The sequence below is a fragment of the Triturus cristatus genome, chromosome 4_1 (genome assembly GCF_964204655.1).
Source record: "Triturus cristatus chromosome 4_1, aTriCri1.1, whole genome shotgun sequence".
NCBI classification, from domain to species: Eukaryota; Metazoa; Chordata; class Amphibia; order Caudata; family Salamandridae; genus Triturus; species Triturus cristatus.
This window is the reverse complement of record NC_140585.1, coordinates 109,028,604-109,043,789: the sequence shown is the minus strand read 5'-3', so window position 1 is coordinate 109,043,789 and position 15,186 is coordinate 109,028,604. Positions and strand designations below refer to the sequence as shown.

Here is a 15,186-nt window from a genome sequence, read left to right as displayed (position 1 = left end):
TTATTCAAACAATACCTTCCATTGATTATGATCGAGACTTTGCAGTCCCTGGGTTTCAGGGACTCCTTGCATCCATCAAACAGCTCGAGTGCAAAAGTGGGGATGTAGCTCAGTGGTAGAGCGCATGCTTCGCATGTATGAGGTCCCGGGTTCAATCCCTGGCATCTCCAGGAGCCTCTGTTCCTTATCTTGGCTTTTTTCCAGAAGGCTAGCCTGCCATCATGCAGAAAGAAGAAGTTTGTCATGCAGTTGGGGTGAGAGCCCCACTTAAATAGTCAGACATTTGCTTTGGAAAAATCTTTGAACTAGGCATAGTTTGCGCATTTCAAGAAAATCGGAGAATTTTGCATTCCAAAAGAAGGAAATAAATGCCCTCTCTGAGGATCGAACTCAGGACCTTCAGATTATGAGACTGACGCGCTGCCTACTGCGCTAAGAAGGCTGTATATAGGCATCTGTACATAAGACCATGAAGATCATCCAGGTACAAGGCTGAAGGATTTTCCTGACTGACATTGTATACTGCAGAGTCAAATGGGGTGATGTGGCCGTCGGTTCAATGCAGGGTTTCCAATCATACAGTCAAATTTTACAGAAGTGGGGATGTAGCTCAGTGGTAGAGCGCATGCTTTGCATGTATCAGGCCCCGGGTTCAATCCCCGGCATCTCCAGACTTTTGCCATGCTTACCTTGGATTTTGGCCAGAAAGCTAGGCTGGCATCATGATGAAGGAAGAGATATGTCCTCCAACAGGGATGAGGACCCCGCTTAATCTGTCAGACGTTTGCCTTGAAAAATCCCATGAAATGGGGCTATCTCATTTTTGATGATTATAGATCAAAAGAATCCTACTTGTTGAAGACATCAAAGTGATGATTCATCTTGACAACCATAATGCTTTGATGATAGAAATCTGTCGCATCTCTCTTGATCATTGGTAAGGGTTCTTCTTCTAAACCAAAGACTCTTTACAGTAGCTTTTAGAAAAACGGAATATTTTGTTTATCTCAATCACCTTCAATCTACAGATTTTTCCGTTCTCTTTCCTTTTGAAAATGCATCCAAAATGCACGTTCTTGATGCTGGGTGCTTAGTAATGACTCCCATAACTTTCTGTCATTTCTTTCATGGTTCCGCGCAGCCATCCATTTGCCACCAATGCTGCCCAAGGTCTTTGTATCAAAGTTCCTTTCCTTTCTGTAAAATTGAAATTTGGAGCACCCCTGCTTATCCCCAAGCCAAGACAGAACATGAACTTTGGTCTGAAATCCTCCTTTGGGGTGATAAGACGTACCTTACAGTGTGCTCTAAGAACTGGTGACTTTGAGAGGGAGCTGCAGGTAATGTTAATGATTTTCATCGATCTGCTCCTGATCCCCACCCCCACAACCTTTCTTGAGCGAGAGATAATTACAGCGCTGAAAGATACTTCAGCCACTCCTTCGATAGCTCAGTTGGTAGAGCGGAGGACTGTAGCATAAAGTCAGACATCCTTAGGTCGCTGGTTCAAATCAGGCTCGAAGGATTTTGTGCTTCGATTTCCATATCTTTCACTTTTATTCAAACAATACCTTCCATTGATTATGATCGAGACTTTGCAGTCCCTGGGTTTCAGGGATTCCTTGCATCCATCAAACAGCTCGAGTGCAAAAGTGGGGATGTAGCTCAGTGGTAGAGCGCATGTTTTGCATGTATGAGGTCCCGGGTTCAATCCCCGGCATCTCCAGGAGCCTCTGTTCCTTATCTTGGCTTTTTTCCAGAAGGCTAGCCTGCCATCATGCAGAAAGAAGAAGTTTGTCATGCAGTTGGGGTGAGAGCCCCACTTAAATAGTCAGACATTTGCTTTGGAAAAATCTTTGAACTAGGCATAGTTTGCGCATTTCAAGAAAATCGGAGAATTTTGCATTCCAAAAGAAGGAAATAAATGCCCTCTCTGAGGATCGAACTCAGGACCTTCAGATTATGAGACTGACGCGCTGCCTACTGCGCTAAGAAGGCTGTATATAGGCATCTGTACATAAGACCATGAAGATCATCCAGGTACAAGGCTGAAGGATTTTCCTGACTGACATTGTATACTGCAGAGTCGAATGGGGTGATGTGGCCGTCGGTTCAATGCAGGGTTTCCAATCATACAGTCAAATCTTGCAGAAGTGGGGATGTAGCTCAGTGGTAGAGCGCATGCTTTGCATGTATGAGGCCCCGGGTTCAATCCCCGGCATCTCCAGACTTTTGCCATGCTTACCTTGGATTTTGGGCAGAAAGCTAGGCTGGCATCATGATGAAGGAAGAGATATGTCCTCCAACCGGGATGAGGACCCCGCTTAATCTGTCAGACGTTTGCCTTGAAAAATCCCATGAAATGGGGCTATCTCATTTTTGATGATTATAGATCAAAAGAATCCTACTTGTTGAAGACATCAAAGTGATGATTCATCTTGACAACCATAATGCTTTGATGATAGAAATCTGTCGCATCTCTCTTGATCATTGGTAAGGGTTCTTCTTCTAAACCAAAGACTCTTTACAGTAGCTTTTAGAAAAACGGAATATTTTGTTTATCTCAATCACCTTCAATCTACAGATTTTTCCGTTCTCTTTCCTTTTGAAAATGCATCCAAAATGCACGTTCTTGATGCTGGGTGCTTAGTAATGACTCCCATAACTTTCTGTCATTTCTTTCATGGTTCCGCGCAGCCATCCATTTGCCACCAATGCTGCCCAAGGTCTTTGTATCAAAGTTCCTTTCCTTTCTGTAAAATTGAAATTTGGAGCACCCCTGCTTATCCCCAAGCCAAGACAGAACATGAACTTTGGTCTGAAATCCTCCTTTGGGGTGATAAGACGTACCTTACAGTGTGCTCTAAGAACTGGTGACTTTGAGAGGGAGCTGCAGGTAATGTTCATGATTTTCATCGATCTGCTCCTGATCCCCACCCCCACAACCTTTCTTGAGCGAGAGATAATTACAGCGCTGAAAGATACTTCAGCCACTCCTTCGATAGCTCAGTTGGTAGAGCGGAGGACTGTAGCATAAAGTCAGACATCCTTAGGTCGCTGGTTCAAATCTGGCTCGAAGGATTTTGTGCTTCGATTTCCATATCTTTCACTTTTATTCAAACAATACCTTCCATTGATTATGATCGAGACTTTGCAGTCCCTGGGTTTCAGGCACTCCTTGCATCCATCAAACAGCTCGAGTGCAAAAGTGGGGATGTAGCTCAGTGGTAGAGCGCATGCTTCGCATGTATGAGGTCCCGGGTTCAATCCCCGGCATCTCCAGGAGCCTCTGTTCCTTATCTTGGCTTTTTTCCAGAAGGCTAGCCTGCCATCATGCAGAAAGAAGAAGTTTGTCATGCAGTTGGGGTGAGAGCCCCACTTAAATAGTCAGACATTTGCTTTGGAAAAATCTTTGAACTAGGCATAGTTTGCGCATTTCAAGAAAATCGGAGAATTTTGCATTCCAAAAGAAGGAAATAAATGCCCTCTCTGAGGATCGAACTCAGGACCTTCAGATTATGAGACTGACGCGCTGCCTACTGCGCTAAGAAGGCTGTATATAGGCATCTGTACATAAGACCATGAAGATCATCCAGGTACAAGGCTGAAGGATTTTCCTGACTGACATTGTATACTGCAGAGTCGAATGGGGTGATGTGGCCGTCGGTTCAATGCAGGGTTTCCAATCATACAGTCAAATCTTGCAGAAGTGGGGATGTAGCTCAGTGGTAGAGCGCATGCTTTGCATGTATGAGGCCCCGGGTTCAATCCCCGGCATCTCCAGACTTTTGCCATGCTTACCTTGGATTTTGGGCAGAAAGCTAGGCTGGCATCATGATGAAGGAAGAGATATGTCCTCCAACCGGGAAGAGGACCCGCTTAATCTGTCAGACGTTTGCCTTGAAAAATCCCATGAAATGGGGCTATCTCATTTTTGATGATTATAGATCAAAAGAATCCTACTTGTTGAAGACATCAAAGTGATGATTCATCTTGACAACCATAATGCTTTGATGATAGAAATCTGTCGCATCTCTCTTGATCATTGGTAAGGGTTCTTCTTCTAAACCAAAGACTCTTTACAGTAGCTTTTAGAAAAACGGAATATTTTGTTTATCTCAATCACCTTCAATCTACAGATTTTTCCGTTCTCTTTCCTTTTGAAAATGCATCCAAAATGCACGTTCTTGATGCTGGGTGCTTAGTAATGACTCCCATAACTTTCTGTCATTTCTTTCATGGTTCCGCGCAGCCATCCATTTGCCACCAATGCTGCCCAAGGTCTTTGTATCAAAGTTCCTTTCCTTTCTGTAAAATTGAAATTTGGAGCACCCCTGCTTATCCCCAAGCCAAGACAGAACATGAACTTTGGTCTGAAATCCTCCTTTGGGGTGATAAGACGTACCTTACAGTGTGCTCTAAGAACTGGTGACTTTGAGAGGGAGCTGCAGGTAATGTTCATGATTTTCATCGATCTGCTCCTGATCCCCACCCCCACAACCTTTCTTGAGCGAGAGATAATTACAGCGCTGAAAGATACTTCAGCCACTCCTTCGATAGCTCAGTTGGTAGAGCGGAGGACTGTAGCATAAAGTCAGACATCCTTAGGTCGCTGGTTCAAATCTGGCTCGAAGGATTTTGTGCTTCGATTTCCATATCTTTCACTTTTATTCAAACAATACCTTCCATTGATTATGATCGAGACTTTGCAGTCCCTGGGTTTCAGGGACTCCTTGCATCCATCAAACAGCTCGAGTGCAAAAGTGGGGATGTAGCTCAGTGGTAGAGCGCATGCTTCGCATGTATGAGGTCCCGGGTTCAATCCCTGGCATCTCCAGGAGCCTCTGTTCCTTATCTTGGCTTTTTTCCAGAAGGCTAGCCTGCCATCATGCAGAAAGAAGAAGTTTGTCATGCAGTTGGGGTGAGAGCCCCACTTAAATAGTCAGACATTTGCTTTGGAAAAATCTTTGAACTAGGCATAGTTTGCGCATTTCAAGAAAATCGGAGAATTTTGCATTCCAAAAGAAGGAAATAAATGCCCTCTCTGAGGATCGAACTCAGGACCTTCAGATTATGAGACTGACGCGCTGCCTACTGCGCTAAGAAGGCTGTATATAGGCATCTGTACATAAGACCATGAAGATCATCCAGGTACAAGGCTGAAGGATTTTCCTGACTGACATTGTATACTGCAGAGTCGAATGGGGTGATGTGGCCGTCGGTTCAATGCAGGGTTTCCAATCATACAGTCAAATCTTGCAGAAGTGGGGATGTAGCTCAGTGGTAGAGCGCATGCTTTGCATGTATGAGGCCCCGGGTTCAATCCCCGGCATCTCCAGACTTTTGCCATGCTTACCTTGGATTTTGGGCAGAAAGCTAGGCTGGCATCATGATGAAGGAAGAGATATGTCCTCCAACCGGGATGAGGACCCCGCTTAATCTGTCAGACGTTTGCCTTGAAAAATCCCATGAAATGGGGCTATCTCATTTTTGATGATTATAGATCAAAAGAATCCTACTTGTTGAAGACATCAAAGTGATGATTCATCTTGACAACCATAATGCTTTGATGATAGAAATCTGTCGCATCTCTCTTGATCATTGGTAAGGGTTCTTCTTCTAAACCAAAGACTCTTTACAGTAGCTTTTAGAAAAACGGAATATTTTGTTTATCTCAATCACCTTCAATCTACAGATTTTTCCGTTCTCTTTCCTTTTGAAAATGCATCCAAAATGCACGTTCTTGATGCTGGGTGCTTAGTAATGACTCCCATAACTTTCTGTCATTTCTTTCATGGTTCCGCGCAGCCATCCATTTGCCACCAATGCTGCCCAAGGTCTTTGTATCAAAGTTCCTTTCCTTTCTGTAAAATTGAAATTTGGAGCACCCCTGCTTATCCCCAAGCCAAGACAGAACATGAACTTTGGTCTGAAATCCTCCTTTGGGGTGATAAGACGTACCTTACAGTGTGCTCTAAGAACTGGTGACTTTGAGAGGGAGCTGCAGGTAATGTTCATGATTTTCATCGATCTGCTCCTGATCCCCACCCCCACAACCTTTCTTGAGCGAGAGATAATTACAGCGCTGAAAGATACTTCAGCCACTCCTTCGATAGCTCAGTTGGTAGAGCGGAGGACTGTAGCATAAAGTCAGACATCCTTAGGTCGCTGGTTCAAATCTGGCTCGAAGGATTTTGTGCTTCGATTTCCATATCTTTCACTTTTATTCAAACAATACCTTCCATTGATTATGATCGAGACTTTGCAGTCCCTGGGTTTCAGGGACTCCTTGCATCCATCAAACAGCTCGAGTGCAAAAGTGGGGATGTAGCTCAGTGGTAGAGCGCATGCTTCGCATGTATGAGGTCCCGGGTTCAATCCCTGGCATCTCCAGGAGCCTCTGTTCCTTATCTTGGCTTTTTTCCAGAAGGCTAGCCTGCCATCATGCAGAAAGAAGAAGTTTGTCATGCAGTTGGGGTGAGAGCCCCACTTAAATAGTCAGACATTTGCTTTGGAAAAATCTTTGAACTAGGCATAGTTTGCGCATTTCAAGAAAATCGGAGAATTTTGCATTCCAAAAGAAGGAAATAAATGCCCTCTCTGAGGATCGAACTCAGGACCTTCAGATTATGAGACTGACGCGCTGCCTACTGCGCTAAGAAGGCTGTATATAGGCATCTGTACATAAGACCATGAAGATCATCCAGGTACAAGGCTGAAGGATTTTCCTGACTGACATTGTATACTGCAGAGTCGAATGGGGTGATGTGGCCGTCGGTTCAATGCAGGGTTTCCAATCATACAGTCAAATCTTGCAGAAGTGGGGATGTAGCTCAGTGGTAGAGCGCATGCTTTGCATGTATGAGGCCCCGGGTTCAATCCCCGGCATCTCCAGACTTTTGCCATGCTTACCTTGGATTTTGGGCAGAAAGCTAGGCTGGCATCATGATGAAGGAAGAGATATGTCCTCCAACCGGGAAGAGGACCCGCTTAATCTGTCAGACGTTTGCCTTGAAAAATCCCATGAAATGGGGCTATCTCATTTTTGATGATTATAGATCAAAAGAATCCTACTTGTTGAAGACATCAAAGTGATGATTCATCTTGACAACCATAATGCTTTGATGATAGAAATCTGTCGCATCTCTCTTGATCATTGGTAAGGGTTCTTCTTCTAAACCAAAGACTCTTTACAGTAGCTTTTAGAAAAACGGAATATTTTGTTTATCTCAATCACCTTCAATCTACAGATTTTTCCGTTCTCTTTCCTTTTGAAAATGCATCCAAAATGCACGTTCTTGATGCTGGGTGCTTAGTAATGACTCCCATAACTTTCTGTCATTTCTTTCATGGTTCCGCGCAGCCATCCATTTGCCACCAATGCTGCCCAAGGTCTTTGTATCAAAGTTCCTTTCCTTTCTGTAAAATTGAAATTTGGAGCACCCCTGCTTATCCCCAAGCCAAGACAGAACATGAACTTTGGTCTGAAATCCTCCTTTGGGGTGATAAGACGTACCTTACAGTGTGCTCTAAGAACTGGTGACTTTGAGAGGGAGCTGCAGGTAATGTTCATGATTTTCATCGATCTGCTCCTGATCCCCACCCCCACAACCTTTCTTGAGCGAGAGATAATTACAGCGCTGAAAGATACTTCAGCCACTCCTTCGATAGCTCAGTTGGTAGAGCGGAGGACTGTAGCATAAAGTCAGACATCCTTAGGTCGCTGGTTCAAATCTGGCTCGAAGGATTTTGTGCTTCGATTTCCATATCTTTCACTTTTATTCAAACAATACCTTCCATTGATTATGATCGAGACTTTGCAGTCCCTGGGTTTCAGGGACTCCTTGCATCCATCAAACAGCTCGAGTGCAAAAGTGGGGATGTAGCTCAGTGGTAGAGCGCATGCTTCGCATGTATGAGGTCCCGGGTTCAATCCCCGGCATCTCCAGGAGCCTCTGTTCCTTATCTTGGCTTTTTTCCAGAAGGCTAGCCTGCCATCATGCAGAAAGAAGAAGTTTGTCATGCAGTTGGGGTGAGAGCCCCACTTAAATAGTCAGACATTTGCTTTGGAAAAATCTTTGAACTAGGCATAGTTTGCGCATTTCAAGAAAATCGGAGAATTTTGCATTCCAAAAGAAGGAAATAAATGCCCTCTCTGAGGATCGAACTCAGGACCTTCAGATTATGAGACTGACGCGCTGCCTACTGCGCTAAGAAGGCTGTATATAGGCATCTGTACATAAGACCATGAAGATCATCCAGGTACAAGGCTGAAGGATTTTCCTGACTGACATTGTATACTGCAGAGTCGAATGGGGTGATGTGGCCGTCGGTTCAATGCAGGGTTTCCAATCATACAGTCAAATCTTGCAGAAGTGGGGATGTAGCTCAGTGGTAGAGCGCATGCTTTGCATGTATGAGGCCCCGGGTTCAATCCCCGGCATCTCCAGACTTTTGCCATGCTTACCTTGGATTTTGGGCAGAAAGCTAGGCTGGCATCATGATGAAGGAAGAGATATGTCCTCCAACCGGGAAGAGGACCCGCTTAATCTGTCAGACGTTTGCCTTGAAAAATCCCATGAAATGGGGCTATCTCATTTTTGATGATTATAGATCAAAAGAATCCTACTTGTTGAAGACATCAAAGTGATGATTCATCTTGACAACCATAATGCTTTGATGATAGAAATCTGTCGCATCTCTCTTGATCATTGGTAAGGGTTCTTCTTCTAAACCAAAGACTCTTTACAGTAGCTTTTAGAAAAACGGAATATTTTGTTTATCTCAATCACCTTCAATCTACAGATTTTTCCGTTCTCTTTCCTTTTGAAAATGCATCCAAAATGCACGTTCTTGATGCTGGGTGCTTAGTAATGACTCCCATAACTTTCTGTCATTTCTTTCATGGTTCCGCGCAGCCATCCATTTGCCACCAATGCTGCCCAAGGTCTTTGTATCAAAGTTCCTTTCCTTTCTGTAAAATTGAAATTTGGAGCACCCCTGCTTATCCCCAAGCCAAGACAGAACATGAACTTTGGTCTGAAATCCTCCTTTGGGGTGATAAGACGTACCTTACAGTGTGCTCTAAGAACTGGTGACTTTGAGAGGGAGCTGCAGGTAATGTTCATGATTTTCATCGATCTGCTCCTGATCCCCACCCCCACAACCTTTCTTGAGCGAGAGATAATTACAGCGCTGAAAGATACTTCAGCCACTCCTTCGATAGCTCAGTTGGTAGAGCGGAGGACTGTAGCATAAAGTCAGACATCCTTAGGTCGCTGGTTCAAATCTGGCTCGAAGGATTTTGTGCTTCGATTTCCATATCTTTCACTTTTATTCAAACAATACCTTCCATTGATTATGATCGAGACTTTGCAGTCCCTGGGTTTCAGGGACTCCTTGCATCCATCAAACAGCTCGAGTGCAAAAGTGGGGATGTAGCTCAGTGGTAGAGCGCATGCTTCGCATGTATGAGGTCCCGGGTTCAATCCCCGGCATCTCCAGGAGCCTCTGTTCCTTATCTTGGCTTTTTTCCAGAAGGCTAGCCTGCCATCATGCAGAAAGAAGAAGTTTGTCATGCAGTTGGGGTGAGAGCCCCACTTAAATAGTCAGACATTTGCTTTGGAAAAATCTTTGAACTAGGCATAGTTTGCGCATTTCAAGAAAATCGGAGAATTTTGCATTCCAAAAGAAGGAAATAAATGCCCTCTCTGAGGATCGAACTCAGGACCTTCAGATTATGAGACTGACGCGCTGCCTACTGCGCTAAGAAGGCTGTATATAGGCATCTGTACATAAGACCATGAAGATCATCCAGGTACAAGGCTGAAGGATTTTCCTGACTGACATTGTATACTGCAGAGTCGAATGGGGTGATGTGGCCGTCGGTTCAATGCAGGGTTTCCAATCATACAGTCAAATCTTGCAGAAGTGGGGATGTAGCTCAGTGGTAGAGCGCATGCTTTGCATGTATGAGGCCCCGGGTTCAATCCCCGGCATCTCCAGACTTTTGCCATGCTTACCTTGGATTTTGGGCAGAAAGCTAGGCTGGCATCATGATGAAGGAAGAGATATGTCCTCCAACCGGGAAGAGGACCCGCTTAATCTGTCAGACGTTTGCCTTGAAAAATCCCATGAAATGGGGCTATCTCATTTTTGATGATTATAGATCAAAAGAATCCTACTTGTTGAAGACATCAAAGTGATGATTCATCTTGACAACCATAATGCTTTGATGATAGAAATCTGTCGCATCTCTCTTGATCATTGGTAAGGGTTCTTCTTCTAAACCAAAGACTCTTTACAGTAGCTTTTAGAAAAACGGAATATTTTGTTTATCTCAATCACCTTCAATCTACAGATTTTTCCGTTCTCTTTCCTTTTGAAAATGCATCCAAAATGCACGTTCTTGATGCTGGGTGCTTAGTAATGACTCCCATAACTTTCTGTCATTTCTTTCATGGTTCCGCGCAGCCATCCATTTGCCACCAATGCTGCCCAAGGTCTTTGTATCAAAGTTCCTTTCCTTTCTGTAAAATTGAAATTTGGAGCACCCCTGCTTATCCCCAAGCCAAGACAGAACATGAACTTTGGTCTGAAATCCTCCTTTGGGGTGATAAGACGTACCTTACAGTGTGCTCTAAGAACTGGTGACTTTGAGAGGGAGCTGCAGGTAATGTTCATGATTTTCATCGATCTGCTCCTGATCCCCACCCCCACAACCTTTCTTGAGCGAGAGATAATTACAGCGCTGAAAGATACTTCAGCCACTCCTTCGATAGCTCAGTTGGTAGAGCGGAGGACTGTAGCATAAAGTCAGACATCCTTAGGTCGCTGGTTCAAATCTGGCTCGAAGGATTTTGTGCTTCGATTTCCATATCTTTCACTTTTATTCAAACAATACCTTCCATTGATTATGATCGAGACTTTGCAGTCCCTGGGTTTCAGGGACTCCTTGCATCCATCAAACAGCTCGAGTGCAAAAGTGGGGATGTAGCTCAGTGGTAGAGCGCATGCTTCGCATGTATGAGGTCCCGGGTTCAATCCCTGGCATCTCCAGGAGCCTCTGTTCCTTATCTTGGCTTTTTTCCAGAAGGCTAGCCTGCCATCATGCAGAAAGAAGAAGTTTGTCATGCAGTTGGGGTGAGAGCCCCACTTAAATAGTCAGACATTTGCTTTGGAAAAATCTTTGAACTAGGCATAGTTTGCGCATTTCAAGAAAATCGGAGAATTTTGCATTCCAAAAGAAGGAAATAAATGCCCTCTCTGAGGATCGAACTCAGGACCTTCAGATTATGAGACTGACGCGCTGCCTACTGCGCTAAGAAGGCTGTATATAGGCATCTGTACATAAGACCATGAAGATCATCCAGGTACAAGGCTGAAGGATTTTCCTGACTGACATTGTATACTGCAGAGTCGAATGGGGTGATGTGGCCGTCGGTTCAATGCAGGGTTTCCAATCATACAGTCAAATCTTGCAGAAGTGGGGATGTAGCTCAGTGGTAGAGCGCATGCTTTGCATGTATGAGGCCCCGGGTTCAATCCCCGGCATCTCCAGACTTTTGCCATGCTTACCTTGGATTTTGGGCAGAAAGCTAGGCTGGCATCATGATGAAGGAAGAGATATGTCCTCCAACCGGGATGAGGACCCCGCTTAATCTGTCAGACGTTTGCCTTGAAAAATCCCATGAAATGGGGCTATCTCATTTTTGATGATTATAGATCAAAAGAATCCTACTTGTTGAAGACATCAAAGTGATGATTCATCTTGACAACCATAATGCTTTGATGATAGAAATCTGTCGCATCTCTCTTGATCATTGGTAAGGGTTCTTCTTCTAAACCAAAGACTCTTTACAGTAGCTTTTAGAAAAACGGAATATTTTGTTTATCTCAATCACCTTCAATCTACAGATTTTTCCGTTCTCTTTCCTTTTGAAAATGCATCCAAAATGCACGTTCTTGATGCTGGGTGCTTAGTAATGACTCCCATAACTTTCTGTCATTTCTTTCATGGTTCCGCGCAGCCATCCATTTGCCACCAATGCTGCCCAAGGTCTTTGTATCAAAGTTCCTTTCCTTTCTGTAAAATTGAAATTTGGAGCACCCCTGCTTATCCCCAAGCCAAGACAGAACATGAACTTTGGTCTGAAATCCTCCTTTGGGGTGATAAGACGTACCTTACAGTGTGCTCTAAGAACTGGTGACTTTGAGAGGGAGCTGCAGGTAATGTTCATGATTTTCATCGATCTGCTCCTGATCCCCACCCCCACAACCTTTCTTGAGCGAGAGATAATTACAGCGCTGAAAGATACTTCAGCCACTCCTTCGATAGCTCAGTTGGTAGAGCGGAGGACTGTAGCATAAAGTCAGACATCCTTAGGTCGCTGGTTCAAATCTGGCTCGAAGGATTTTGTGCTTCGATTTCCATATCTTTCACTTTTATTCAAACAATACCTTCCATTGATTATGATCGAGACTTTGCAGTCCCTGGGTTTCAGGGACTCCTTGCATCCATCAAACAGCTCGAGTGCAAAAGTGGGGATGTAGCTCAGTGGTAGAGCGCATGCTTCGCATGTATGAGGTCCCGGGTTCAATCCCTGGCATCTCCAGGAGCCTCTGTTCCTTATCTTGGCTTTTTTCCAGAAGGCTAGCCTGCCATCATGCAGAAAGAAGAAGTTTGTCATGCAGTTGGGGTGAGAGCCCCACTTAAATAGTCAGACATTTGCTTTGGAAAAATCTTTGAACTAGGCATAGTTTGCGCATTTCAAGAAAATCGGAGAATTTTGCATTCCAAAAGAAGGAAATAAATGCCCTCTCTGAGGATCGAACTCAGGACCTTCAGATTATGAGACTGACGCGCTGCCTACTGCGCTAAGAAGGCTGTATATAGGCATCTGTACATAAGACCATGAAGATCATCCAGGTACAAGGCTGAAGTTTTTTCCTGACTGACATTGTATACTGCAGAGTCAAATGGGGTGATGTGGCCGTCGGTTCAATGCAGGGTTTCCAATCATACAGTCAAATTTTACAGAAGTGGGGATGTAGCTCAGTGGTAGAGCGCATGCTTTGCATGTATCAGGCCCCGGGTTCAATCCCCGGCATCTCCAGACTTTTGCCATGCTTACCTTGGATTTTGGCCAGAAAGCTAGGCTGGCATCATGATGAAGGAAGAGATATGTCCTCCAACAGGGATGAGGACCCCGCTTAATCTGTCAGACGTTTGCCTTGAAAAATCCCATGAAATGGGGCTATCTCATTTTTGATGATTATAGATCAAAAGAATCCTACTTGTTGAAGACATCAAAGTGATGATTCATCTTGACAACCATAATGCTTTGATGATAGAAATCTGTCGCATCTCTCTTGATCATTGGTAAGGGTTCTTCTTCTAAACCAAAGACTCTTTACAGTAGCTTTTAGAAAAACGGAATATTTTGTTTATCTCAATCACCTTCAATCTACAGATTTTTCCGTTCTCTTTCCTTTTGAAAATGCATCCAAAATGCACGTTCTTGATGCTGGGTGCTTAGTAATGACTCCCATAACTTTCTGTCATTTCTTTCATGGTTCCGCGCAGCCATCCATTTGCCACCAATGCTGCCCAAGGTCTTTGTATCAAAGTTCCTTTCCTTTCTGTAAAATTGAAATTTGGAGCACCCCTGCTTATCCCCAAGCCAAGACAGAACATGAACTTTGGTCTGAAATCCTCCTTTGGGGTGATAAGACGTACCTTACAGTGTGCTCTAAGAACTGGTGACTTTGAGAGGGAGCTGCAGGTAATGTTAATGATTTTCATCGATCTGCTCCTGATCCCCACCCCCACAACCTTTCTTGAGCGAGAGATAATTACAGCGCTGAAAGATACTTCAGCCACTCCTTCGATAGCTCAGTTGGTAGAGCGGAGGACTGTAGCATAAAGTCAGACATCCTTAGGTCGCTGGTTCAAATCAGGCTCGAAGGATTTTGTGCTTCGATTTCCATATCTTTCACTTTTATTCAAACAATACCTTCCATTGATTATGATCGAGACTTTGCAGTCCCTGGGTTTCAGGGATTCCTTGCATCCATCAAACAGCTCGAGTGCAAAAGTGGGGATGTAGCTCAGTGGTAGAGCGCATGTTTTGCATGTATGAGGTCCCGGGTTCAATCCCCGGCATCTCCAGGAGCCTCTGTTCCTTATCTTGGCTTTTTTCCAGAAGGCTAGCCTGCCATCATGCAGAAAGAAGAAGTTTGTCATGCAGTTGGGGTGAGAGCCCCACTTAAATAGTCAGACATTTGCTTTGGAAAAATCTTTGAACTAGGCATAGTTTGCGCATTTCAAGAAAATCGGAGAATTTTGCATTCCAAAAGAAGGAAATAAATGCCCTCTCTGAGGATCGAACTCAGGACCTTCAGATTATGAGACTGACGCGCTGCCTACTGCGCTAAGAAGGCTGTATATAGGCATCTGTACATAAGACCATGAAGATCATCCAGGTACAAGGCTGAAGGATTTTCCTGACTGACATTGTATACTGCAGAGTCGAATGGGGTGATGTGGCCGTCGGTTCAATGCAGGGTTTCCAATCATACAGTCAAATCTTGCAGAAGTGGGGATGTAGCTCAGTGGTAGAGCGCATGCTTTGCATGTATGAGGCCCCGGGTTCAATCCCCGGCATCTCCAGACTTTTGCCATGCTTACCTTGGATTTTGGGCAGAAAGCTAGGCTGGCATCATGATGAAGGAAGAGATATGTCCTCCAACCGGGATGAGGACCCCGCTTAATCTGTCAGACGTTTGCCTTGAAAAATCCCATGAAATGGGGCTATCTCATTTTTGATGATTATAGATCAAAAGAATCCTACTTGTTGAAGACATCAAAGTGATGATTCATCTTGACAACCATAATGCTTTGATGATAGAAATCTGTCGCATCTCTCTTGATCATTGGTAAGGGTTCTTCTTCTAAACCAAAGACTCTTTACAGTAGCTTTTAGAAAAACGGAATATTTTGTTTATCTCAATCACCTTCAATCTACAGATTTTTCCGTTCTCTTTCCTTTTGAAAATGCATCCAAAATGCACGTTCTTGATGCTGGGTGCTTAGTAATGACTCCCATAACTTTCTGTCATTTCTTTCATGGTTCCGCGCAGCCATCCATTTGCCACCAATGCTGCCCAAGGTCTTTGTATCAAAGT

The 15,186-nt window shown here is 44.2% G+C and overlaps 10 non-coding genes across 10 annotated transcripts; all 10 read right to left on the bottom strand.

The window, feature by feature from the left end:
* Positions 1–369: 369 nt before the first annotated feature.
* On the bottom strand, positions 370–442 carry TRNAM-CAU (transfer RNA methionine (anticodon CAU)). Its single transcript has one exon. It is a non-coding gene; the product is annotated as a tRNA-Met (tRNA).
* Positions 443–1,925: 1,483 nt separating this feature from the next.
* Positions 1,926–1,998, bottom strand: TRNAM-CAU (transfer RNA methionine (anticodon CAU)). Its single transcript has one exon. It is a non-coding gene; the product is annotated as a tRNA-Met (tRNA).
* Positions 1,999–3,481: 1,483 nt separating this feature from the next.
* Positions 3,482–3,554, bottom strand: TRNAM-CAU (transfer RNA methionine (anticodon CAU)). Its single transcript has one exon. It is a non-coding gene; the product is annotated as a tRNA-Met (tRNA).
* A 1,482-nt stretch (positions 3,555–5,036) lies between these two features.
* On the bottom strand, positions 5,037–5,109 carry TRNAM-CAU (transfer RNA methionine (anticodon CAU)). The gene has a single exon. It is a non-coding gene; the product is annotated as a tRNA-Met (tRNA).
* A 1,483-nt stretch (positions 5,110–6,592) lies between these two features.
* Positions 6,593–6,665, bottom strand: TRNAM-CAU (transfer RNA methionine (anticodon CAU)). The gene has a single exon. It is a non-coding gene; the product is annotated as a tRNA-Met (tRNA).
* Positions 6,666–8,147: 1,482 nt separating this feature from the next.
* Positions 8,148–8,220, bottom strand: TRNAM-CAU (transfer RNA methionine (anticodon CAU)). Its single transcript has one exon. It is a non-coding gene; the product is annotated as a tRNA-Met (tRNA).
* Positions 8,221–9,702: 1,482 nt separating this feature from the next.
* On the bottom strand, positions 9,703–9,775 carry TRNAM-CAU (transfer RNA methionine (anticodon CAU)). Its single transcript has one exon. It is a non-coding gene; the product is annotated as a tRNA-Met (tRNA).
* A 1,482-nt stretch (positions 9,776–11,257) lies between these two features.
* TRNAM-CAU (transfer RNA methionine (anticodon CAU)) lies at positions 11,258–11,330 on the bottom strand. The gene has a single exon. It is a non-coding gene; the product is annotated as a tRNA-Met (tRNA).
* A 1,483-nt stretch (positions 11,331–12,813) lies between these two features.
* On the bottom strand, positions 12,814–12,886 carry TRNAM-CAU (transfer RNA methionine (anticodon CAU)). The gene has a single exon. It is a non-coding gene; the product is annotated as a tRNA-Met (tRNA).
* Positions 12,887–14,369: 1,483 nt separating this feature from the next.
* On the bottom strand, positions 14,370–14,442 carry TRNAM-CAU (transfer RNA methionine (anticodon CAU)). Its single transcript has one exon. It is a non-coding gene; the product is annotated as a tRNA-Met (tRNA).
* Positions 14,443–15,186: the final 744 nt, after the last annotated feature.